Source organism: Melanotaenia boesemani, chromosome 3, assembly GCF_017639745.1.
Source record: "Melanotaenia boesemani isolate fMelBoe1 chromosome 3, fMelBoe1.pri, whole genome shotgun sequence".
NCBI lineage: Eukaryota > Metazoa > Chordata > Actinopteri > Atheriniformes > Melanotaeniidae > Melanotaenia > Melanotaenia boesemani.
This window is the reverse complement of record NC_055684.1, coordinates 13,144,816-13,169,685: the sequence shown is the minus strand read 5'-3', so window position 1 is coordinate 13,169,685 and position 24,870 is coordinate 13,144,816. Positions and strand designations below refer to the sequence as shown.

Here is a 24,870-nt window from a genome sequence, read left to right as displayed (position 1 = left end):
TGATACTTTGTTTTTAAGAATTTTGTAACTTTAGAACTTTCTATGATACTTTCGCTGTTTTAGCGTGTTGGGCATTTATTTGTTTTTATGATGAAAATCTCTGTGGTCAACGAGCGTTGCTGGAAGGTCCTATAGAGAAAAACTTTTGATTTGATTGATTGATTGATTGATTGATTGATTGATTGATTGATTGATTGATTGATTGATTGATTGATTGATTGATTGATTGATTGATCACAGGGACAAATATTTGCATTGCAAATTTGTCATTTATATTTGGTGGACATTGCATTAGTTACTTCCTGCTGACATGCAAGCAGCAAGTTTATGACAGACATGAGTAGAACTGAGTACATCCTTACTCCAGCAAGCCTCCCTTCATATCAAGGTGGATTTTAAGAAATTAGAACTAACTGACTAGAAATGATTTCCATGTTAAAGGAAAGAAGATGGAGGAGTTACCAACTGGGTTTTTGAGCAGAAATTGATGGATAAACTCAACTGTTTCTGTCCATAAATCTGGATCAGGTTACTTAAGAAAATCCCCAAAGCTTTTGGGATTTGTTTCTTTACACCAAACCAAAGTGGTTGCAGCCCAGAAAGATGTAAACAGCCATGGTTAACTTAAATATAAGCTTTGCAATGAATCCAACAATACATCCAACTGATGCTTCATACAGCACAAAATAAATATATAAATAAAAATAAGTTAGCAGATAAGTATATCAGTGTCTTCATGTCTCCACCCCCAACGGATTCTAAATCATGCGATGAAACACATTTTCTCTGACAGCTTTTGGTTTAAATGTGTTTTAGTATGTGCTTTATGGCACAAGATGGAGATTTTATAGGTCGGCCAGCTCCATTTGGCTAACTGCCATGAGCGTCACTTAAAGTTAGAAGTGACTGGGAGACTGTGAGAAAATGGAGAGTAAAAGATACAGAGTGAAGCAGGTGTGACTGTGCAGTTTTAATAGCATCAGTGTGCATTTCTCTTTTCTGTCTTTTAAAGCTTTGTAGAGGCATTTGTAAAGGTGTTTATTGAAATGTAGTTGAGTCAAGCTGATATTCAGACAATATGTGTGATGTTCGAGATTTCTCTCACTATGACAACTGTCTCCGTGTAGGAGGCAGAGGTGTTACTATGTACTCATAAACACACAAACGTGCATATTGAACAATGTTATAATAAAGAAAAAGCTGAGGCACACACAATCACTTATGCATTAACGGACGCTCAATAACAAATACACAGAACCCTTATTTCACACATTGTTTCCCAGCTATGAAATCAAAGATGAGAAATCTGCTAGCGTGAGAAAAACTGATGACTCCATAAACCACACCAAAAAACACATAAACACACACACACACACATCAAAATAACTGGGTCAGCTCAGTGTAACAGCACATTCTGCCACTGGAGACCAACTGTTTTCATGAACTCTGGAGAGTTTGAGATTTCACATTTATTTTTCCAAAGCTGCCAAAGAAACAAAGTTCAGCTAGGCTTTATCTGTGTCTCTCAGCTGCTGGAGTGCCTTTAAGCAAAGTGTTTGACCCCTGCTGGTCTGGTGGATCTGCAGTGTAAAGTGTTGTGTTAGTTCACCTCTCACAACTTGCTCTGGTTCAAGCAGACCAGAACTACTTTGTTTGGGTTTGGAAAAGATAATTTAACCAAAGTGTTTGATTGTAAAAGACACAGAAAAACCTGTGTGGGTAAAGTTTGTGATAATATAAAATAAAATATATTATAAAAAAAAATATATAAAATAAAACTGAACTGGTTTTCAAAATTTTCAGTCGAATGTGTCTAGCTGATCACCCAGCAGTCAGCTTCTGAACATTTAAAGGAGTTTCATGAACACTTCAACACTGATTCTGGCAGATTAGAAACAATTGAGAGAAAATTTTGTACTCTGGGGCTAAAGGAAATCGGTCGAACATCAACTTTGTCAACATCCAATTTGAAGCAAACTGTCTTGTTGATCACTGAGACTGGATGAGCAAAACAAAATTAGTGGGCAAAGTAAGACTGTGAATAGCCAACAGACACTGGTGTGGATTCACACCAGCCCTTCTGATTAAAATCCTAGTCCATTTTCTCGGAAAGTCTGGTTTTTTTAGGAAGGTGTGAACAGGCAACTTTACTCTGATGCAGGTCAAAGAAGCTACTATGCTCCGTTTAAAAGCGTAGGTCTTGGTTTACTTCAAGTGAACCAAATGCTTGGAGTGGAGTTTAATGTATGCCACTGAGGTTACAATGCAAGGCATTGTGGGTAACCACAACCAAAAGAAATGTGCATGTTGAACAAGTGCTGGAAGAAATGTCTCATGATAAAATGGAATGGAATAAGAATGAGGTAAAAAGTCGGATTCTTAACCCAAGACCACTAGGATTTGATGCAGCTCCATGTTTTTCTCTTATATGTTGAAAACAGAAGTTGCATTAACCAATAGATGAGCTTGCAGAGCCACGTCTGGTGAGGACAGGAATGCAGAGTCCTCGAAACATACCGAGTTTAGCAGACTGTTATGTGCGAATGCATCCCAAGTTCTCCTTCTCAATACCAACTTGACTCAGTTGAAGATACAGCTGGAGATCCGTAGCCATTAAGCAAGGTTGTAAAAGTCCAAAGACCAAAAATGGGATAGTTCATGGGAGGTCATAAAGAAAAAAAGTGAGATAACACCATCAATTAGCTCATGTTAATCTGTGAACTGAACTTTAAACTTGCACAACACTGTCTTCCATTAATAACTGCTACTCTCTACATGAACATGTAACTTAGAGAACGTGTTAATTTCTTTCTTTCTCATCTATTTAACTTTATTTGCTGAGTTTGTGTGAGGGAATTAGAGAAGGAAGACACTTCTTAATGCATTTAAATTTAAATCGGAGGAGCAGGAGAAAGAGAAGGAAGAAAGCAATGAGGGAGAGACAAAAGAAGGGAAGATGGAAGGAAAGGAATCAGGAGCATCAGCTGTGGTGCAGATGTGAGCCTTTTTGGATAACAAACGGCACTGTTGTTGGGTGAAATGACTCATCTTCATCATCATCATAATGAAACTTATGGCAAAGGGAATCACCAGAGTAAGACACTTATCACTGGCCCTCGGCCCATTTAGTACACCCAATTCACCCTGAGGCGTCGCACGTACACACACACGGAGTGCTGGAACCCATGTGTTCTGTGTCCTGAATGGGTAATGGCCCTGCAGCATTAGCCTCACACACAGATATCAAGTTGTACTGGATACACCACAGTATACAGGTGCAAACACATACACACACACACACACACACACACACACACACACACACACACACACACACACACACACACATTCAGTGTTACCAGCTGCGTTTGTTTATTAGGTGTTAATTCCCTGATTTTCTCGGATCAAATGTGTGAAAGGTGAGTTTGAGTTTCTGTATGTTCGTAGCGTATCTCCAGATCTTGCATGCAGCAAGACCTCATGCAGCTCATGCTTGATATGTTTGGTAACATACTTTCCATATTTTTTCCTTCTCTGATTTTGTCATCTTCACCGTCTCAGTAAGTAGATCTAACCAAGATAAAAATTCCTCAAATCTTTGCTTGCTGTCCCCCCCACCCTTAATATACATGTGAACTTTTTTTTTACATTGAATTGAAAAAAACAATTTCTTTGAGAAAAATAAAAAACATATGATAAGCTAGTTCCACAACTTTTCACATTCTAAACTAATAATTTCTTGAAGGACCCTTTGAGTCTTGAGTAGTTCTCTTGGTAGCCTCCCTGACCAGGTTTCAGGTTTCAAAGCACATCCTGTATGAAAAGGTTTTGGGAAGGAGGATAAATCCACTAAGGTAGTCTTGAGCCTGGGTCTCATTGGTTTAGGTCTGATTCTTTTCCTCCACCAAAAGTGGACTCGGTTTATTGCTCATACATAAAACCCAATCTGGCTCTGGCTTGTGGACCCTTAGCCAACCCTTTAGTTATTCTACCATAGCCTCAGATTTCTGGGGGATGCTCCATGATGCATTTACGATTTCCCTGTGTTTTTCTCTATTTAGCATAGTGCTGTATTTGTAGGGTGCGTTATACTCTGTTTCATTATTTCTATTCCAGGTTCAGATGTGTTTGTTTTGCAGTAGGTGTCATCATACGCTGTTATATCCCATCTCTGTCAGTATGCTGTCCCTGCTCCCTCCTCTGTCTCTAACCTTGCGGTAATCTGATAAGTGGTGAGTCAATAATTGAAGTGCAATGGGGTAATGGGCTAAACCATTAATGCAAACAACTCATTCATCTATCAGAAGCTGAATATGGGTCTCCTGCTATCCCTTCCTCTATTTTACTCTCAATGCACACACCTTACCTCCTCTTCCCCCCTCACAGCTATCTGTCCTTCTTTAAAAACCCATTTAAAATGTGTCCTTATTTCTCCCTGTTGTCTTCTCTCCTCTTGTTTTTAACTTTGTCTCCTCCATTAGTGGCTTGTAAGCCCGACACCTCACCATCAGAGTGAAATTTACTTTCAATATGAGCCAAAAGAAAAAGCTTTTAAAGCATCAAAATCTAATTCATTTACTCCTATTACAGCAAATGGAGCAGGTGGTGTGTTAGAGGAAGTGTGTGTGCATTTGTGCCATTGTTTGTGCGAGCCTTGGGAATTTCGTCACTCTTCACAAACCTGGTAAATAGCTTCTATAATACTTTTACATTGGTTTACGTTGTGGTTGGCTGGCTCTCTTCATTTGTACTAAACACAAAAAAATGTTGACATTTTGCTGGTTTCTGATGGCAAAGGGGATTTTAAGAGACGAAGATAAGCAAAAACTCACAAAGACAAAGCAAATATTGGCAACCTTGTCTGAAAAAGAAAAGGCAAACCTGGTGGGTGGATCAAAGCGTGAACACTGTAAGGGTGAAAGTTAAATTTCCAGGGCTGCCAGTCTGACTTCTCGAAAAGACAACACAGGTATGATTTTTGTACCGCTTAGGCATAAAAATGTTAATTTAATGAGTTCTGAATTTTTTTCTTGGGTTGAAAGCATCTTGAGATAGTTTCACAATCTCTGTGACAACCTTTTTACAAAACAAAGAATGTTTAAAGATGAAGAAATTAAAGCAAAACAAAGCAAAGAATCAAAAACCAAATCAGCATTTTGTAGATCAATTAGATCCCCAAATTTATTTTTTAAAATATGACATTGATGGAAGATTTTCACAAAGTACAATGAGTTCAAAAGGCTCCATGAAGTCTTTGTTGAAAGCATGCTGGTTTTTCTTTTCTTTCTTTTTTTTTTCCTTTTTTTTCCCGTGTCGCTCTTAAATTTCTCTTTCATTCTCCTCATGTTGTGTTTAGTGTGTGTTGTCTTTTGGATAAAGACGTCTTCTCTGAACAAGAGCTTTCTCAGTTTTATTGCAGCTTCTAAAGGCTCAGACATTTATTCGTAATTTTGACTGGCTTTTTGAAATAGAGAAGTGATATGACGGCAAAAGTTCACATGTGGCCTGAAAATGTCTATCATGCAACATATGTGGCTTCTGTACTTCTTTGCTTTTTTTGTCAGGTTTTTTTTTTCGGACCTCTTCTGCTGTGCTTCTCTGCACCAGAAGCTAGTCACTGTAACACTGGATACTGATCAGAATTTAAACAATGTAAGTACACTACAGTGTGACATCACTGTTTCTGTGATTATGCACTGAATATATGCTTATTTCAGGGGTGCTGTCGTACAGTCTGTACAACCAAAAAGCAAAGATCTGCATGCAGAAAAATCTATTCTAAACTTTTCAACAAGTGAAAACTTCTGATATAACATCAGCATGCCAAAATCAGTTCTTTTCCCCCATAATTCTGTTATTACTATTAACGAATTTCGTTTGTGCATCTAATCTATTTAAAGATGCTTATGTGATACAAATTAGTTGGTGAAGACTTGAATAACTTTAGACAGGAATCTCAAACTTTGATGGCCACTGTTCTGTAGGTTCTAGATGTTTTCATGCTTCAACAGACCAAGATTTTCAAGTTTAGATAGGACATCATCGGAGCTCTTTTCTTACATTAAGTATCGCATCACAATAAAAAGTCATATCAGTCTAAAAATCTAGCCATGGGTGTATTTCAAGGTGGATGGGATGTGTTGGAAATATCACTTTTCTTCCCATTTAATCTTTTTGAAGACCTGCTGTGATTAAAAAAAAAAAAAAAAAAGCTTGTAGAAACTTGTGGTTTCTGTATTTGATTTTGCATGGGGTCAGTGTGATGGAAATTCATCAGGCGCATCGGTCAGTGAGAGTCCATCAGGACTTACTGGCATGTGCAACACAAATTTTTGTGACAGGGCTCAGTGTGCTGACTAAGCATTCACCTGGATCAATCATTCAAAAAAAACACTCTAGACAAAGAAAACAAGGATCAAAAGGCCAATATGCCTACTTGTTTGAGGAAACATCCTCAGTCCTTATACTGCTGGACCTGTCTGCTGCCTTTGACATGGTCAACCATCATATACTGTTCTCCACACTCTCGGGGTTGGCATCTCAGGATCTGTCTTCTCGTGGTTTACTCCCTACCTCACAGGGAGATCATTCAAAGTATCTTGGCAAGTGGGAATGTCCAGATCACATGGGCTGACAACAGGGGTGCCTCTGGGCTCGGTTCTTGGCCCTCTTCTCTTTTCACTATACATCTCCTCACTCGGTGCAGTCATTAGCTCTCATGGTTTCTCCTACCACTGGTATGCAGATGACACTCAGCTTTTCCTTTCTTGCCCACCTGACGACGCAACCGAATATCAGCATGCCTTGCTGATATCTCCTCATCGATGAAGGATCGCCACCTTCAGCTAAATCTGTCCAAGACTGAGCTTATTGTCTTTCCAGCCGATCCTTCCTTACCGCCACAGATAAGCGTGCAGCTTGACTCTATCACACTTGTGCCTACTCGTTCTACCAGGAATCTTGGTGTCATGGTAGACAACCAGCTGACCTTTAAGGACCATGTTGCCTCGGTTGCCCGGTCTTGCCGATTTGCTCTCTACAACATCAGAAGGATCAGACCCTACCTGACTGAACACAAGGCACAGCTCCTGGTCCAGGCTCTGGTCATTTCATGCATTGACTACTGCAACTCCTTACTGGCTGGCCTGCCTGCATGCTCAGTTAAACTTCTGCAGACGATCCAGAATGCAGCAGTACGTCTGGTCTTCAACCAGCCCAAAAGAGTTCATGTCACTCCGCTGCTAATTGCTCTTCACTGGCTTCCAGCTGCAGCACGCATCAAATTCAAAGCTCTGCTTCTGGCTTACAAAACAATAACCCAAATGGCTCCTGTCTACCTTCACTTCTTAATCCAGAGCTACACACCCTCTTGACAGTTACGCTCTGCCAGTGAAAGACATCTAGGGCTCCCACCACAACGTGGCGCAAAATCAGTAGCTAGACGCTTCTCCTCTGTTGTCCCCCGGTGGTGGAACGAGCTACCAAACTCCCTCCGATCCGCAGAGTCCTTATCCACTTTTAAAAGCAAGCTAAAGAGTGTTGTTTAAGGAACATTTCCGCACTTAGCTTAACTCTTCTACTCACAAAATGAGTTAGAAAGATTTGTCTAGCTCTTTGGCTCAACCAAGTACTGAATAAGCTGTATGCACTTATGCCCAAGTTGATATTGCTTGATGAAATCGTGATGTTTGTATTTGAACAAAATGACTTACAAAAACTACAAAAACTTAAAAAAAATAATTATATGCACTGCCTCTAACACTACATGACAGCACCTGGGTCCAACTGGACTCAAAGCAGTCTGACTTTCACTTAATTATGATGTCCCATTTTGTTTTAATTCATGCTTGTGTTGTTCTTACTCTCAAATGCAAGTCGCTTTGGATAAAAGTGTCTGCTAAATGACTGTAGAATAGAATAGTAGAATAGAACTCCACATGAGATTCTGTGTGTTCATGCTCATGCAGATGTTTGCAGATGTACGAACCAAGCAAGAATGAAAAAGACATTGCCACAACATATAGCAATACAGGACTTTATTGACCTTACAACTCTTTTCATATAGCCTAGAATAATCCCTACCCTGAAATATTGCACCCCACTAACCAAGTCTTCTTGACTAAGGAACATGAGGATTTTCTTAAAACCTGTCAATACTAATCTAACTGAATAAGTCCTTTTCTTACCTACCAAATGAGACATACCCATCTGCTTAATCATATTTCTTCACTCTGTTCTCTTTCTTTCATTAAACCTAATAATTTATTTTAATTTGCTATTGATATGTACATAATTGCACAGTAAGGCTTCCCAGAGTTTGTTCCGATATTTAGGTCTGTATTATTATTATATTATTATGTCATATTACTATTAGGTTGATATTTTTCTTTGTTTTCTATTTGGTTATATGTTGTTAAAAAAGGCAATACTGGATTTTTAATTTTGTATATTAGATTATGCATTTTCATCAATTAAATATTTAAAAACAAAACAAAAGTGCATCTCTAACAAGGGTTATCTGGGATTAAAATGTGCTGAGGTAGATCAATCCATCTCAGTGTGTTGGGTGATGTGGTAATTCTGTTGACTAATGAATGAGTTGATGATTTTTTTTACTTAATTCTGAAGTTAAAAACTGTTAATAAGCTTGAGTCTGAAAAAAGTAAAAATGAATTAATTTAATTTCCTTTCAAATGTGCAAAATAAGCACTTTCTGCTGCATTAAAGTAATCGTGTATACAATGAGAATGAATGTGAATGGAAACATACCTATCTAGATTTAGACAGTAAGGTTCAATAAGCTTTAGCTGTTAAATAAGGAAAGAATCAATGTTGTTGTCTCACAAGTATGTGCCTGAAGAACAATGAAAAGCTGCTGTAATCGTTCCCTAATAAGGTGATGAAGACAGGGAGATTGACATTACTGATCAGCCTTCAGGGACAACCTCTATAGGTTGATCAATAGTGAACTTTTAAGTCACACACAATTCACACACAGCAACAGACATAAAGAGTAAATCTTGGTGCTAGATTTGACCTGTGGGAACTCTAAATGCCAAAACCCCTCGGTGTCTAGGGTCATGGGTGGGTTGACTTATAGGAGATCAAAGATTGAGCATGTGACTGCTGACGCTGGACACAATGGATGGGAGGTTATCCTCTGTTTTGTTCTGCCTCAGGTGTCCATCAGTCTAACCCTTTAGGTGTGTAAATAAGTGTATGTGGGCTAAAAGACACTGGGTTAAAAGGGTGATAAAGGACAAAATAAATCAAACTGTAAGCTAAGAAAAAAAGACGATAAAAAGAGGAAACATCTATTTTTGTTAAGGAGTGAGCAGTAAAACCATTTTTCTCTGTGGATTTTGTCCAGATTTGCAGTCTGATTCTTTACAAATGTCCATTTAACTGTTGCTCTTCATTCATTAGAGGTTACAGATTGCAAAGAAGTAGTTGGGTTTAAAAAAATCTATCTGAACCTAGAGTGTTTTACTGTAGGACAAAATAGCTAGTTGTCAAGCTTATTTGGAGTACATTTTAAAAAGGTCTCTTAGAGGAAAAAATCCGTGGAAGAGGCCTCAGTTCTTCCAAGACCTTGGGAACTTGTCGTCTTCAGAAATTAGACATGATGAATTTACAATTGAGGATTTTTTTTAAAAAATTATTTTCAACCTTTCTATGCACAGCTTCAAAATCTAAATAAAAATTGAGCACACAAGTCAACTGTATCAACCAAGCACTAAAAATGAAGAGTCCTATCATGGAAGATAGCAATAGAAAGAGCACAGACAGTGTTTTCCAACATGATGGTCAAACAGATTTATGTTCACCAAAACAGCTTTTTTTCAACTAATAGTCTTTTCCATAAAAGTTTTATGACCCAGCTGAAGTTGACTGGTATCTCCCCTTTATGAAGCTATATTCCGAAGGGCAAATGCTCCATGAAGCATGCATAGATCCGAGGTGTGATGGACTCGGTGAAGCGTGTGGATATGAGGTGTATGTGATGAGTGCAATTATGTGGTCTTTCTCTGTGTCTCTGGGGTGTAGGAATAATTACGAGCTGATATCAGTGTGTAAAAGAAGTGAAATGGTAACCTTCAGTAATGATAACAATAGAGGAAGATTTGTGTGTGCTTGCGAGAATAAACACGATTTATTTTGGTGTAGATATAAAAGTTTGAAACCAGTGCTTGTTAGCAGGAAAACATAAGCATTTTGTTGCTGTATGTGTTGATATCTATTAACGTGTGAAACTTGGAATGATATTGTGTATGAAGTCTTCAGCCAGCTAACATTTCTTTATGTTTAGTTTCCAATCAGCTGGATTTTACAGTGTTTACCGGCTGCTAAAGGTCTACTTTGGACATTGGCAGCTTTTTTACTCATGTTCCTTGTATTTCAGAGGCATGTGTTTTTGGTGAGTTACATCGCTTATTACTTACCTACTCAAGCGTAAAAAAAGCTCCTAACTCAAGGCATGAACCAATGTTGTGTTCACACATAACAGACAACTTTAAGGGGTAATAAGCTGAAATTCATCATTTCTAGATTGAAGGAATGTTACGACCCGAGGTCAATGCCTCATCCACAGCCAATTGCAGGGAAGCAACCGAGCAGCAAAATTTAAATTACCACAGCCACAGACCTGGGGATGTGAGAAGGAATTATTGTTATGTGAAGAACTAACTACAGGTGTGATTTCATCTAGAGTGTAGCATGACGTCACACATCTGCTCTGTGTTGATCTCCAGCCCTGTGTTTTATCTGCTGGTCCAGCTGCATGTTCATGTATGTTCATGTCAATCGCTGCCTATTCTCCTCTCTCTGAGCACTCGGCCCTCCCTCCCTACAAAAACCTACAGCAAGTGAGCAATGGCAGAGCACATTTTCAAAGTGAAAGGGTGGAAAGCAGAATAAAATGTTCCCTTGCAGATGACCAGGATCTGACATTACCTCTAAAAACAACTATGCTATTGGATACATAAAGGGACACAACCCGCATTTAGCTCTCAGAGCACTGTGAGAGCTAAAGAGGCTACAGTTTAACTCAGAGCAAGCTCTTCTTCTCCTGGACAGATAAGTAATAGCATAAATGTTTTAGGTTACTTCGACATGGTCCTCAAAATGGTGAAATTTTTATTTTATTTTTAATTTGCTCAGTGTGTGTGTTCTTCAAACACTTCAAGAAACTGAAAGTGAAAGGCAGAAGAAGAAGTGTTGGGACTGAAAAGACTATCTAGACCACGATCTGAAAGTGATATCCTCAAGAAAAAGAACAAATCCAACAAAGACCTGATACAGGTCCTGAGAGATGCATCTGGACTTTCAGTTAATCATCTACTGTTAGCTGAGACCTCTTCAAAAATGGTCTCCATGGAAAGGTGGTTGTCAAGAAACCATTCTTTGAAAAAGGCTGAGATGTGTGGCTGAGGCCAAAAAACACGAAATGGACTGAAAATCAGTGACAACAGTTCTGATAATATGATGAATCCTCCCCAGAGCTGGACTTCAACTTTACTGAAGCATTCTGTGATCATATTAACACAGAACAAAACAAAAGGCAGCCAACATCCAAAGAAGAGCTTTGGAAAGTTCTCCATGAAGTCTGGATACCTGAATAATACATGAACAAATTATAAGGAGGTTTGTCTCAAAGGGTTCTGACTGTGTTAGAAAATAAAGATGCTCAAACCAAACATTCACTTTCAAACTCGTTAGAACTGTACAAGCTCTGTGTTTGTCTTGCATACTTTACTTCCATTTATGTTTCCACAGTTACTGCACTTATTTCTCTTTTTTTTTTATCTGGAAATGAGGGGCTCAAGACTTTTGGACTGTTCTGTGTGTTATTTTAGATTTACTTGCTTACAGTTTATGCACAAGCATGTTTAAATATATCTGTGGTTGTGTGTTACACTTGTCATGAAAATTCTTTTGCCTCGGTTTTTTGTTAACTTAGTGATAGATGATAGATAGATAGATGATTGCACTGCTGAGAGAAAGTGACAAGGGCTAATAAAGTTAAATAATGTTCCCTGCAACTCAAATTTATGACAGTCAATTAAACATCACTTTGCAAAGGGACAGTGATTTACAAGCGAGCATGCACACTCTCTCAGGAAGTATACTTGAACACTGACCAACAAGCAGAAATAAAAAATACAAGGACACAGAAAGTGACTAGTGTATTAATAGACCTGCACACACGCTAATCCGCACATACAAAATTTGACAAATTGCTAACAAGAAAGAACCTCCGTACACAAACACACAGCCATTAGATGTCCATATTTCACTGCATTTACCACTGCGCTCTACCATTTCTTGATAGAACCCACAGAACCTGTGGGTAATTGGCTTTTTAATGATTTCTGCATTTTCACACACTTCCCATCTTGGTTATTTTCTTCCTCAAGCCTCATTTAAGAAGCTGTGCTGAGAAAGGGTGGTGGGGCGTGGGCAGGTAAGAAAGTAGACAACACAACATATGACAGATAAATGTGGTGGGATTTCTATCCACGCATTCTCATGCAAATTTGCAATATCAAATCACAAAGGCAAAAAGGAGCACAAAATTTCATTTTCTCTGAGCAGAAAATCTTTTTCAATGATGCAGTAAAAAGCAAAGCACATACATTTGTAAAATAAATAATGATTCAGCTCTGGGAGATCAGCTTGATGTATCAGACACTCTCACTGCAAAACAATTCAAAGAGATGTCAGTACATCGTGTCCTTCAGAGATGTCATGCCTGCTTTTTCTCCTGCTAAGGCTCCATTGTGACCATTACCTGAAGCAATGAAATTTAGCCATCGAATGCTTTTTTGTTTGTTTGTTTGTTTGTTTACTTCTGCTTATGATGTTTTTGTTATATCCAGTCAGAGGATTTTCAGTCAAAGAAAGCCAGTCCAACATCTGAGTAGAACTTTTCAAAACAAATAGATCTTATATGTTCAAGCCATGTTTGCATTTTAATATTTGAGAATCTATCTTGATTTATATGTTTGTGAACAACATACCAAGATGTGGGTTGGAAATTTCAGTTTCAGACAAGCAGAGAGAGAAAAAGACTGAAAGAGAGCAGGAGAGGATTTTTTTTTCCGAACAGGCAGCAGATAAGTGCTTTGAAGTCACTTCACTGCAGGTGTCTCAGTCAGTCAGAAGTTGACAGAAAAAAAGGTGACTTTCACATAAAAACGGGAGCTTTCATTCATTTCTGGACCTGTCGATTGCAGGTAAACCATCAAATGTCTGATATCATTAATAACCCGAATCTGCATTTGTATTAAAATGGGAACATAGCTTTAATTCATGGCCTTACTTACTACCTTTCTACTTTACTAACGTGAAATCAACAGAAATGTAGGGTCTAAAACCAATCAAAGCAGACTGTCCTCCTCAAAATGTGCTCATGTGTTATATGTATATGCAGGCAGATACACATAGTTAAAGAATGACTTTTAGTTGTAATGAGAGCAACTGAAACTAAAGAGTGAAATGATGTTCTTGATTGCATTGGTTGTGCTATGTATATTAGCCCAAACAACAATCCTTCTCAAATCCAGAAAAGTATATATAGTTTTGAAGCCCTAACAAAGTCATGCTACAGCCTAAAACCAACCACACAACATGTTGTGTTTACATGCAACTACGAAAACCTGCTCAACAGCATTCATGTATGAGACAGTTAGACTGGAAAAGGAATGAATCTTAGCCCAATGATTGTTTTCTAACCAATGTCATCATCTGTGGGTTAGCTTCTGCAACCAAACCCTTTTGATTGTTCGGTACCTGTCAGCTGCTTCAGGTGACCATGGGGCAACGAATTTCGCAAGGCTTCCTTCTTTAGCTTAATGACTTCCCTTATTGCTGGTCTCCACCAGCAGGTCCTCCAGTTGCCACTACAAAAGGGATGAACAACCTTCTGGCCACAATTTCTTAAAGCCACCTTAACCGTGGAGGCTGTGAATGCAGTCCATTCTGATTTTTTGTCCTGAACCTCTCCGTGACCCACAAACAAGGTACATCACAAGATGTTCCCAGTTCACCCTCCCTACTACTTTAGGTTTACCAGGAATCCAAGATACCGGCCATATGTCTGATAATATAATTACAAAATTCATCAACCTTTGGTTTGGTACCAAGTACAATTTAGAACAAACGTGGTGTTTGTTATAGACAATCTGTGACTAGCACAGAAGTCTAACAACAGTACACCACTCAGGTTTAGCTCCAGGAAGCCATTCTTCCCATCATGCCCCTCCAGGTTATTTTATTATTGCCCACATGGACATTGAGGTCCCCCAACAGAACAATGGACTCCTCAGGTTCCATCCCCTCCACGACAACACCCAGGGAGGCAACCCTCACAGAAAACTCCAACACCAGGGTGCTTAGCCAGGGGTTCATAGGCATCACCACTCTTGCCTGACACTTCACCCCCCTTAGCAACTCTGGAGTTCAGCCCCTCTCCAGGATCTGGGTTCCTGAGCCGACACTGTGCATAAAGTCTATCCGACTCTTACTAGTTGGTGCCGATCCACCTCTCACACCGCCTTAGGCTCCTTCCTCCCCACTGAGTTTACATTCCACATCCCAATGGCTAGTTTGTGATGCTCTGCCTTTGCCTGTCACTTAGCTCATATTGCACTGGACCTCGATTTTCCTCCCTATAGGTGGTAGGCCCACACAAATAAATAACATGTTTCACTACTACAGTACATTTTTCTTTTGTTAATATTCTCTTTACTTGAAGCTGATGAATAGTTTTGGCAAGAGAAAAAGCATCCTTCTCAAGAGCTTTTCAGAAATATTCAAACTCATCTTTGTATTAAAATTCCTGCACACCCCTCTGATTCAATTACAACCTGACACCTTTTCAAAAAGATTTTTACAAACAGCAGAGGAAACAGATTTAAATCAAAGCAACTTTTGCATGGACGAGTGAATAAAGAAACAGTGGAAAGGGATAAAAGGACATCTATGAGATATGAACAAAGGCAAAACAGTCTGTGTTTTGGTTCATTTGTTTTAAACTTAGTGTGAATGTAATAAAACATTGAATAAAACAACATAATCCAACATGATGGATTAACACTAGGAAGCAATGTATTTTAAACCCACAATCATTTCCTGAACCTAACCAAGATGTTTTACTACCTTAACAAGTGGGATTGCAGTGGCTCAGGTGGTATAGCAGGTTGTCCAATGACTGGTGCCAACCTTCTGGTCATAGGCCCTTCACCCTTCTTGCCACCAGTATCTGCATCGTTAGTGTATGAATGTGTGCGGATGGTCGCGGTAGTCGGAGAAGCCATTGGTGCAGACTGATTTCTATCAGTCTGTCCCAGGGTAGCTGTGGTTACACCTGTAGCTTAGCTTATGGATTTACTGTGAAGCACTAGGTGCTTCAAAAAGCGCTATATAAATATAATCCTTTATTATTAAGCTTAACCAGGTAATTGCGTTACACACCATTAACCTAACTAAGTAAATGTGGTGTCATAACTAAATGAAAAAGTTAAGAAAAGCTAAAAAAAAAAAAAAAAAAAAGTAAGAAAGGAGATATCCCAAGATGGTCCCAAATATTAGTTATGTATGTATAGAATGTGCTTCAGTAGTTTTGAACATCTATCTACATTTGTACTATGTCACCACTCAGAAAGTTCGCATGCACAGTTAAGTCAAGCTGTGGTTATACCTAGATTACAATATTTAATTAGGGAATTGATTTATTGACTGAAATACAGTTCAATTAGCCTGCCTTTTTTCAGTTTGTTATTATTCTGCTTTTTCAGGTTCCCTCAATACATTACAAGCAATTAAATTGATGGCAAATTGGTAACATGTTGATCCCTAAATTGAGAAACTTGACTATTATGTACATTACATAAGTGCTGTATACTTGTAGTTATTGTCGGCTGTTTTTTCTCCTCCTTCTTCTTCTGTGTGTTAGCCTTTTTTGTTATTTCCATATCAAAGCCAGTGGCAGGAAGGGTGGATCATGTTAAGACCCTCTTGGTAAGTTCAAGTCACATTAAATGTATGTCGGAACAATTTGACTACTGACCATATTATCTGTGTTTTTTAGTCCACCTTTGAGAAATCAGATGAAATATTATTTTGTACAACTCTAGTAGTGACTGTTATGAATATTGTCAATTCCAGTTCGATTCAGATTTTTCTTCAATTGGATTTAAATTTATTCTTAATTTTAATATTAAAAAAAAGTTTAAAAATGGGGAGATCTAATGTTTAAAAAACAAGATGATATTTTCTTTAACGTTATAACTCCAAATGCTCTAATATAAAATCATTACCTATGATCAAAGCTAATTATGCTTACACACTATGTTATCATGGCAGGTCCAACATGATCATATGGTTCTGACAGAGTAAGCATCCTTTATTCATCAAACGGCAGCCAAACAGGGTGATTCTTTTACGACCTGTCGCTGGAGGCATATAGAATCTAATTAGAATGTTTTTCCCTTTATGGGTAAAGTACTCTTTATTTTCTTATTAACATCTTAACCTGTGTCCAATTGGACTCACAGCAGTCTGACTACCACTTAATTATGACTTCCCATCTTGTTTGAATTCTTGCTTGTGTTGTTCTTGCTCTCGAATGTAAGTCGCTTTGGATAAAAGAGTCTCCTAAATGACTGTAGAATTGAATAGAGTAGAAATACAGGGGCACAAATTCACATTGAGCTGGAAATTACTAGTCAAGTTATTGACAGTGAATCATTTCAATTGACTGGTCTAATAATAATAATAATAATAATAATAATAATAATAATAATAATAATTAACCCACTGGCTTCTCACAACGACACCATTGGCATGTAAAGAAGCTGAATAGTTATTGCACTTTTAGTTTTGACCATTTCTTTCCAAGTCTGTCAATATTCTGGCAGGGGGTGTGCATGAACCAAAAGATTAGAATTGGAACATGGATGAAGTAAAATAAAATTAAATAAGAAAAAAAAATAAAATTAGAAAAATCTTTTCACACTTGTAACCGCCAGATTAAAGGTGCTGAAATAAAATAACTCCATATTCACTTTGGTATGTTAAATTTGGTCAATAACTCAAAATTCCGGTTGGTTGGAGTTTTTCCAAGATGTGTCAGCCTCTGCAACCAGTGAGCATAAAATTATATTCATCGGCAGATAATAGTTTTCTTCACCAGACATGTACACCTATTTTTCCCAAAAGATTATTATTCTCTCTTCATTCGCCTAAGGGAGAAAATCACTCAGAGAATATTATAGCTATTTTTATGACCCCACATGAGGCCTGGTTGCAAAGATCCACATGCACACTCCCACAGACACACACTTTCCTCACACTCAGAGACACATTCGACTCACACGCAGAGTAATATGGAGCCCACAGTTGGGTGTAGGGTATATAATCCAGCCACTAACTGCAAATGAAGAAAGAAACACATCAGGGGCCCAGATTAGATGGAGCTGGCAGAGATGGAAAATGACACAGAGGCTGTCAGTGGAGGCTTTGTACTTTCGGCACACTTTCTCTCTCTCCCTCTTTGTGGTTATCGCCCTCTTTTCTTCTACGTTGTCTGTCATTTTCAGACGTTATTGCCTTTCTTTCAGTGTTTGTCACATTCGGTCTGCCTCACTCTCTCATACTCTCTCTTTCACACACACAGTCACAAATAAACACAGAGTTATCACTAGCCTACAGGGTACCATTATTTCTGTGATCCAAGGCTTTTATATGGTGGCTTGGTTTTAAAAATGGACATTTATTGCTCTCTCTGATAAATCATCAAAGTGTTTGCTATTCAATCTGCTGCTTGGTCCTTGAAAAATCTACAAGTGGATGAGTCTTCACATCCATATTGTGTTTGTGTTTGTTTAGAGAGATGGGGAGCAACATTTGAAGGGGCCAAAGTAAAAAGATTAGTACAAAAAGGAAATAAAAAGGCAAGATATTCTTAATAATCATATAAACTCTCATTGCTGTAGTAAGAAAAAAAGCAACTTAACACTCAACTTAGAACTATATATTCCAATTTAATAGTTGTGCCTGCTGAACTTTTATTTCATTTGGACAAATGGGAAAATGGGAATCTGAAGAGTGATGTAAGCTACGTATCAATGTGTACAATCATTATTTCTTCAAACGTGTCATTTATCTCATAATCTTTACAACAGTAACTTCACTTTTCTTTCAACAAATCTCTCTAAATCCCATTAGTATCTTTTATGGTTGTAAAAATCCTTAAATTTTCCATTTTTACCTTGATGTAAGTGTTCCTTCTGTACACCTAAAATCACCAAAAAATGTTAATTTACTATCCCTTTTTACCTTCATTGCCTCTCTATCACTCATTCATCTGCCCATCTCTTTTTCTTCCCTTCACCCTGTTCCTCTTATCTCCTTGTTCCATTTGTACATCTGTCAACGACGGCTCTATCTGCTGCAGTTGGGATTACAAAGGGATTTTACCTGTCAGGTAATCCATCTATCTTCATCCAGCTCTCATTCTGTGAATGCCGTTCTAATGACTTCACTCAGAAAGAGACTGACTGCTTCATACAGTTTTCAGAGGGATATTTCTGTGTGGGCAGTGATCATCCATGGTACAATCACACTCACTCATCGGAGACTTTTTACATGTCAGTGTTTTATTCTCTTCACCAGAGCTTGTATGTAAAACATGGATGAAGTCACTTTTTGTCGGATCTGACAGCCTTCAGATGCAGTACCACTAATGGCTGCTGGGTGCTAGCTCCAAATGTTCTTCAATTTTAACAGGTTCTAATTAAAATATTTTCTCTTTCTTTGGTTTTAAGTAGTAGTAGTAGACTCTCAGACTAATTTGTTTTCTATGAATATGGTGCCTTCAGTTCACGACCAAGAATTTACCAACAAACTTGAGGTTTGATGTCATAGCAGCTAAGTTAATTTCTTAAAGTCTATGTTTCATTCTTTGTGTCACAAACTCTGACATGATTCTGCCCCTAATTTAATTTAGGATTGGTTCTTACTTTGCTTATCCATTGTTTTTAGGTGCAGTGGCTAAAATAATATCAATCAAAAGTCTGCGTGGTAACATGTGGTGTTGCGTGACTAACAGGTCTGTTGTTTGCATGTCAGCACTCAGCATGTACAGTGAAGGGGTGAGACTCTGCCATATGGCATCATGACACAGTGTCGTTGTCATACTGGCTGTCACAGTGTCTCATAATTTTGTTTATGTTTTTTGTGTCATTTCATGCTATGTACAATGACAGCCATAAACCATAACCCAATCATTTACCAGCATAAACTCACACCCAAATGGTGGCTGGACTGGCAAACTATTGATCTGCATGACTTCTGCCATGACATCATATTCCAAAAATAATTTTATAGGGCTACATCATTTAATGAGAGTGATATTTCACTTTTTGTTTGATCTCAAACCTTCAGAAAGAGGGAGTATGGTAGAAAGCTTTGAATCCATGGGAGGCACCATTTGTTTTCCAGCCTGCACAACTTTTTCCAGAAAAATATTTTCGCTTTCCTACAATTTATTTTCCAAATTGCTGGTCCTGAGAATAAAAATACATAGCTAAAGAACGAAAGACAGTCAATAAGAGAGAGACGGAGAAAGCGAAGGGAGAGTATCCCGTCTCGTTTAGCCTCGGGTGGGCCATACAGACCTTTCCCTGTGAGAGGTTTCAAATCCCTCACTTTTGCTGCAGTTTTGATGCAAACCTTAATAAGATGAAGTTAAGATATATATTTTTCTAGCTCCGCCCCTGGTTTAGACATTACAAACCACATGGCCTAGTTAGATAAATCAACTGTGTTTATGTGTACACATTGTAGTAATCATGGTTAGTGACTTCAGTCCCGTCAGATAATCTTAACTAAACCACAGGCTTGGGTTACTTTGCTACCTCACAATTCCTAATTGTGGACTGTAACAGTTTTGGAAATGTGCAAAATTAAACTTTTACATATATTCTGTTAAGACTATGCATTTTTTACTCATCTAAATCTTTTTCCACATGCACAAACAAGCAATAAAGATGGAAATTATTTGTGTTGTTGTTTACTTAGTTGTTGTTTTTTTCATAATAAGACAATAAAATGAACTTTTATTGTCCTACTAAGCCTGAAGGCTCTCTAATAAAATGTGTAAATATTGTGCCTGTCAGTAATTAGGCTTTGTCATGGAGACTTGTAAGAAGATTAAGCTCTGCAGGGTGCATTAACCCATTGCAGAAAACACACTGTTCATTAGTAGCAAACTGTAAATAGTCTGATGAGCCAAAAATCACAAAAATGACAACAGCAAAAGTTGACTTTAAGATTGATCCGCTTAATTGTGGAGTGAAATAAAACCTTATAATTCCCCATGTTGAATTATTCTAATCACACTCTGTTGGAGTAGTGAACAGCTGTTTGAAACTGCACGTAGTGTCAGAGGACCTAGTTTCCACATCATCTTCTTTACAAGACAAGGCACTGACAGCTTTTTTCTCAATTACTTGGAAAAAAAAAGTAGAACTTTGCACAATGTCTGTTTGTTACCCTGTCAATTTGCTCCTATCACCTTTGTGCCTTTTGTGATTCCTCCAGCTCTGCCTCGCAGCTTTCTGCCCACCCACAAATCACAAATGCAATCAAGTTGCCTCCAACAAGAGCCCTCAAATCACCACCGGCAACCAGAAAGCGGATGGGATATTTAACCTCTGTACCCATCAGTAGCCACTTGACAAACACACACACGCAATTTATACCATACAGCTGTGACACACTGTAATTCAGAGGTCTATTACTGATGGCAGTTTAGACAAGGCATGGTAGTGTGCACGTGTGCGTGTGTGGCTTGAATCTGTTTCAGTTTATGATGCAGTCTAGGCATGTGTGTACTAAATATGTGTCACAACTCAGTTGTGAGGTGCTCACTGATTGGTACTGATTTGTTTTTGGCCCCTCATAAGAAAAAAAAGGAGGCAGAACTGACAAGCATACACGCTCACTCGGATGAAAATACACATGAAAAACGTCAAATTACAGCTTGAGATGCTCGTTGCAGTTCAAACATACTTTTCTATCAGACTGTCAAATCTTAAAATAAGAAAGGAAATCACATCGGCAGAAACAGAGAGGCACATTTAGGACAAAGACACCTCAGGAGGAATAAATGTCTGAGAATGAAGAAGCAGAGAAAGAGGGAGGGAGGAAGAGATGAAAGAAAAGACAGATAGAAGGCAGAATACACAGTTTGGGTGCTGGTTTGACTGTCAGTGCACACGTCAACCCTGAAAAATACAGAGTAATGCAAACAAATACACACATTCACACACTTACACATATCTCTGGCTAGCTTTCTTTAAAAAAATCACTTACAGCCTGTCTTGTCTGTATATCATGCACCTGCATGCAAAAAGGAAAATGTTCCTGCAGCAGCAATAGACATTGCATTAAAAAAAATCAGATTTTCTTTTTTCAGAGACCCTGCAGATATGTTGATACCACAGTGGTCAAATTAAAATCATTTGTCATTCTCCAAGCAATATATGTAAGAATTATCTAAGAATTACGGCTTGTACTTGTCAGGGTTCATCAAGAAGCTTCAAGTATTTTATTATTTAGAACCAGCAATAAAAGTGAGAAAATCTTGTTAAGTAACCAAAGCACTAGATGGAAATGAAATGCTCAGACATAAAATGTTAAATAAAAGGCCATTGTTGCCTTGGTTTAACATCTTTTCTATAGTGATCAGTTTGCTGACACATCCCTGTCAGCTATGTGTCCCTATGTGACTTTTACAGGCATGTTACAGTATTTTGTAGATCTACACGACATCTATGAGCTTTGCAAACCCACACTGGTGTTTTCACTTGTGTCTGATTAAACTTCTTCCCAGGACTGTGGGGGTGTAAAAACAGTCATACTTCTGCTGGCAGGATGATTCACTGGTCAGAGCAATCTGGATGGTGCAGATAACAGGTTTAGGTTTAATGAGACAACACCTGTGCACATGTGCACAGCTTTTACGTTGACCTTTCTGTGAAGAACTGGGACCAACACTGGTCAAGTATTAAAGCAGGAAACCATCAGTCACAAAGATGTTTTATATTACTCAACGCTTTTCTGATAGCATTCTGTCCTTTTACCAGTGGTTGGCGTGGTTTGACTCTTTTTTTTTTAACCTTTGTTGGTATCAAGTAGTGTGACATGAAAACACTGTAGATTACTAATAGAGAAAAGAGTTGAAGAGGTTCTTCAACTGTGAGAATGAAAGAAGTGCAAATGAAACCACAGAAAAAGCCCTTAAATATATTTTATCATTAATGGAAGTTCTGAGTTTCTTAATGCTGACTCAGCCCCTGAAGATTTTTGGTATAGATTGGCCTAAAGTTGCAGTTTCAAGGCCTTTAAACACCATGGCACAGGTGAGTACAGGCCGGAATTACCTGTGGCCAGACTGGCCTGCTTGTCAATAAATAATAAATAATTATAAATATAAAAGTTATAATAATAATAATAATAATAATAATAATAATAATAATAATTAAAGCCGCAAGCGGCATCCATCGGGTCCGAGCTGCCTGGACCCCGCCACCCGATGTCGCCATGACAACAGGTGCTGTAATGTTTTTTTGTATTAGAAAGATTTGAGGAGCGTTTGGTCCCCAACTTGTCAGGAAGCTTCACACCAACTTTGGAGTCAGTGGCACGAATCCCCTCAGACTAGTTTGTTCAAATGGCAGTGAAATCCAAGATGGCGGGCACCCTGTTGCTATGGCAACAGGTGTTCGATTGACATCAATGCTGGACTTGGGTTGTCAGAAGTATGAATCCTGTCAAGTTTGGTGCAGATCCCACGTATTCCTATGGAGATATAAGCAAACCGTGTTTCATGGCGAGGGCATTTTTCGTCAGTTGCCACGGTTACACGCTTTTTCCTATTAGAAAGATTTGAGGAGCGTTTGGTCCCCAACTTGTCAGGAAGGTTCCCACCAAGTTTGGACTCAGTCGCACGAATCCCCTCACACTAGTTCGTTCAAATGGGAGGGAAATCCAAGATGGCGGGCACCCCGTTGCTATGGCAACAGGTGTTCGATTGACATCAATGCTGGACTTGGGTTGTCACAAGTATGAATCCTGTGAAGTTTGGTGCAGATCCCACGTATTCCTATGGACATATAAGCAAACCGTGTTTCATGGCGAGGGCATTTTTCCGTCGGTTGCCACGGTTACACGCTTTTTCCTATTAGAAAGATTTGAGGAGCGTTTGGTCCCCAACTTGTCAGGAAGGTTCCCACCAAGTTTGGAGTCAGTCGCACGAATCCCCTCAGACTAGTTCGTTAAAATGGGAGTGAAATCCAAGATGGCGGGCAGTGCGTTGCCATGGCAACAGGTGTTCTATTGACATCAATGCCGGAGTTGGGGTGTCACAAGTATGAATCCTGTCAAGTTTGGTGCAGATCCCACGTATTCCTATGGAGATATAAGCAAACCGTGTTTCATGGCGAGGGCATTTTTCCGTCGGTTGCCACGGTTACACGCTTCTTCCTATTAGAAAGATTTGAGGAGCGTTTGGTCCCCAACTTGTCAGGAAGGTTCCCACCAAGTTTGGAGTCAGTCGCACGAATCCCCTCAGACTAGTTCGTTAAAATGGGAGTGAAATCCAAGATGGCGGGCAGTGCGTTGCCATGGCAACAGGTGTTCTATTGACATCAATGCCGGAGTTGGGGTGTCACAAGTATGAATCCTGTCAAGTTTGGTGCAGATCCCACGTATTCCTATGGAGATATAAGCAAACCGTGTTTCATGGCGAGGGCATTTTTCCGTCGGTTGCCACGGTTACACGCTTCTTCCTATTAGAAAGATTTGAGGAGCGTTTGATCCCCAACTTGTCAGGAAGCTTCCCACCAAGTTTGAAGTCAGTCGCACGAATCCCCTCAGACTAGTTCGTTAAAATGGCAGTTAAATCCAAGATGGCGGGCACCCCGTTGCCATGGCAACAGGTGTTCTATTGACTTCTTTGCTGGACTTGGGGTGTCACAGGTATGAATCCTGTCAAGTTTGGTGCAGTTCCCATCTATTTCTATGGAGATATGAGCAAACCGTGTTTCATGGCGAGAAGGCGGTTTTCCATCGGTTGCCACGGTAACACGTTTCCTGCTATTAGAAAGATTTGAACAATTTTTGGTCCCCAACTTGTCAGGAAGCTTCCCACCAAGTTTGGAGTCAATCGCACGAATCCCCTCAGACTAGTTCGTTCAAATACGATGTGTGTAAAGTGCAAGAAATGGCAAAAAAATGGCCGAACACGCCAAGATGGCGGGCGCCCTGTTGCCATGGCGACAGGTGTTACATTGAGTTTTCTGGTCAACACGGGGTGGTACAGATGTGTGCCGAGTTTCGTCTTCCTACGTTGAAGTAGACTTCCTGGGCCCCATTCATGTGGTGATTTTTGGTGACTCTAGGTGGCGCTGTTGAGCCAATTTTGCATTGAATAGTATGCGGACCTTATAATATCCGATTTTCGCCGGGCTTGACGTGTGTGCCAAGTTTCACAACTTTTCATGGGTGTTTAGGGGGTCAAATTTGGCGTCGAAATGCTTAGGAGGAGGAGAAACATTTCAACCACAATAGGGCCTTGCCATACTTTGTATGGCTCGGACCCTAATAATAATAATATTTTAGATTTTTCTAGTTTAGATTCTTTACGACCTGTTTGATGTAACTATAACAATGACCCTGGCACTGCTTACTGTAAAAACTTCATTCGGTAGATGCTGTGGTTTGTTGCTGTTCTGTTATATCTGCTGTTAGTTGAAACAGCAAAGCTACTGGTTATTTGAACCTTGGATATATAGGAGGTCCTAC

At 39.0% G+C, this 24,870-nt stretch overlaps 1 protein-coding gene across 12 annotated transcripts in view; it reads right to left on the bottom strand.

Annotated features, from left to right (window-relative positions):
- ptprt (protein tyrosine phosphatase receptor type T) overlaps positions 1-24,870 on the bottom strand; it is a 360,770-nt gene that overhangs the window by 265,070 nt on the left and 70,830 nt on the right. The gene's annotated exons all lie outside the window — the stretch shown is intronic.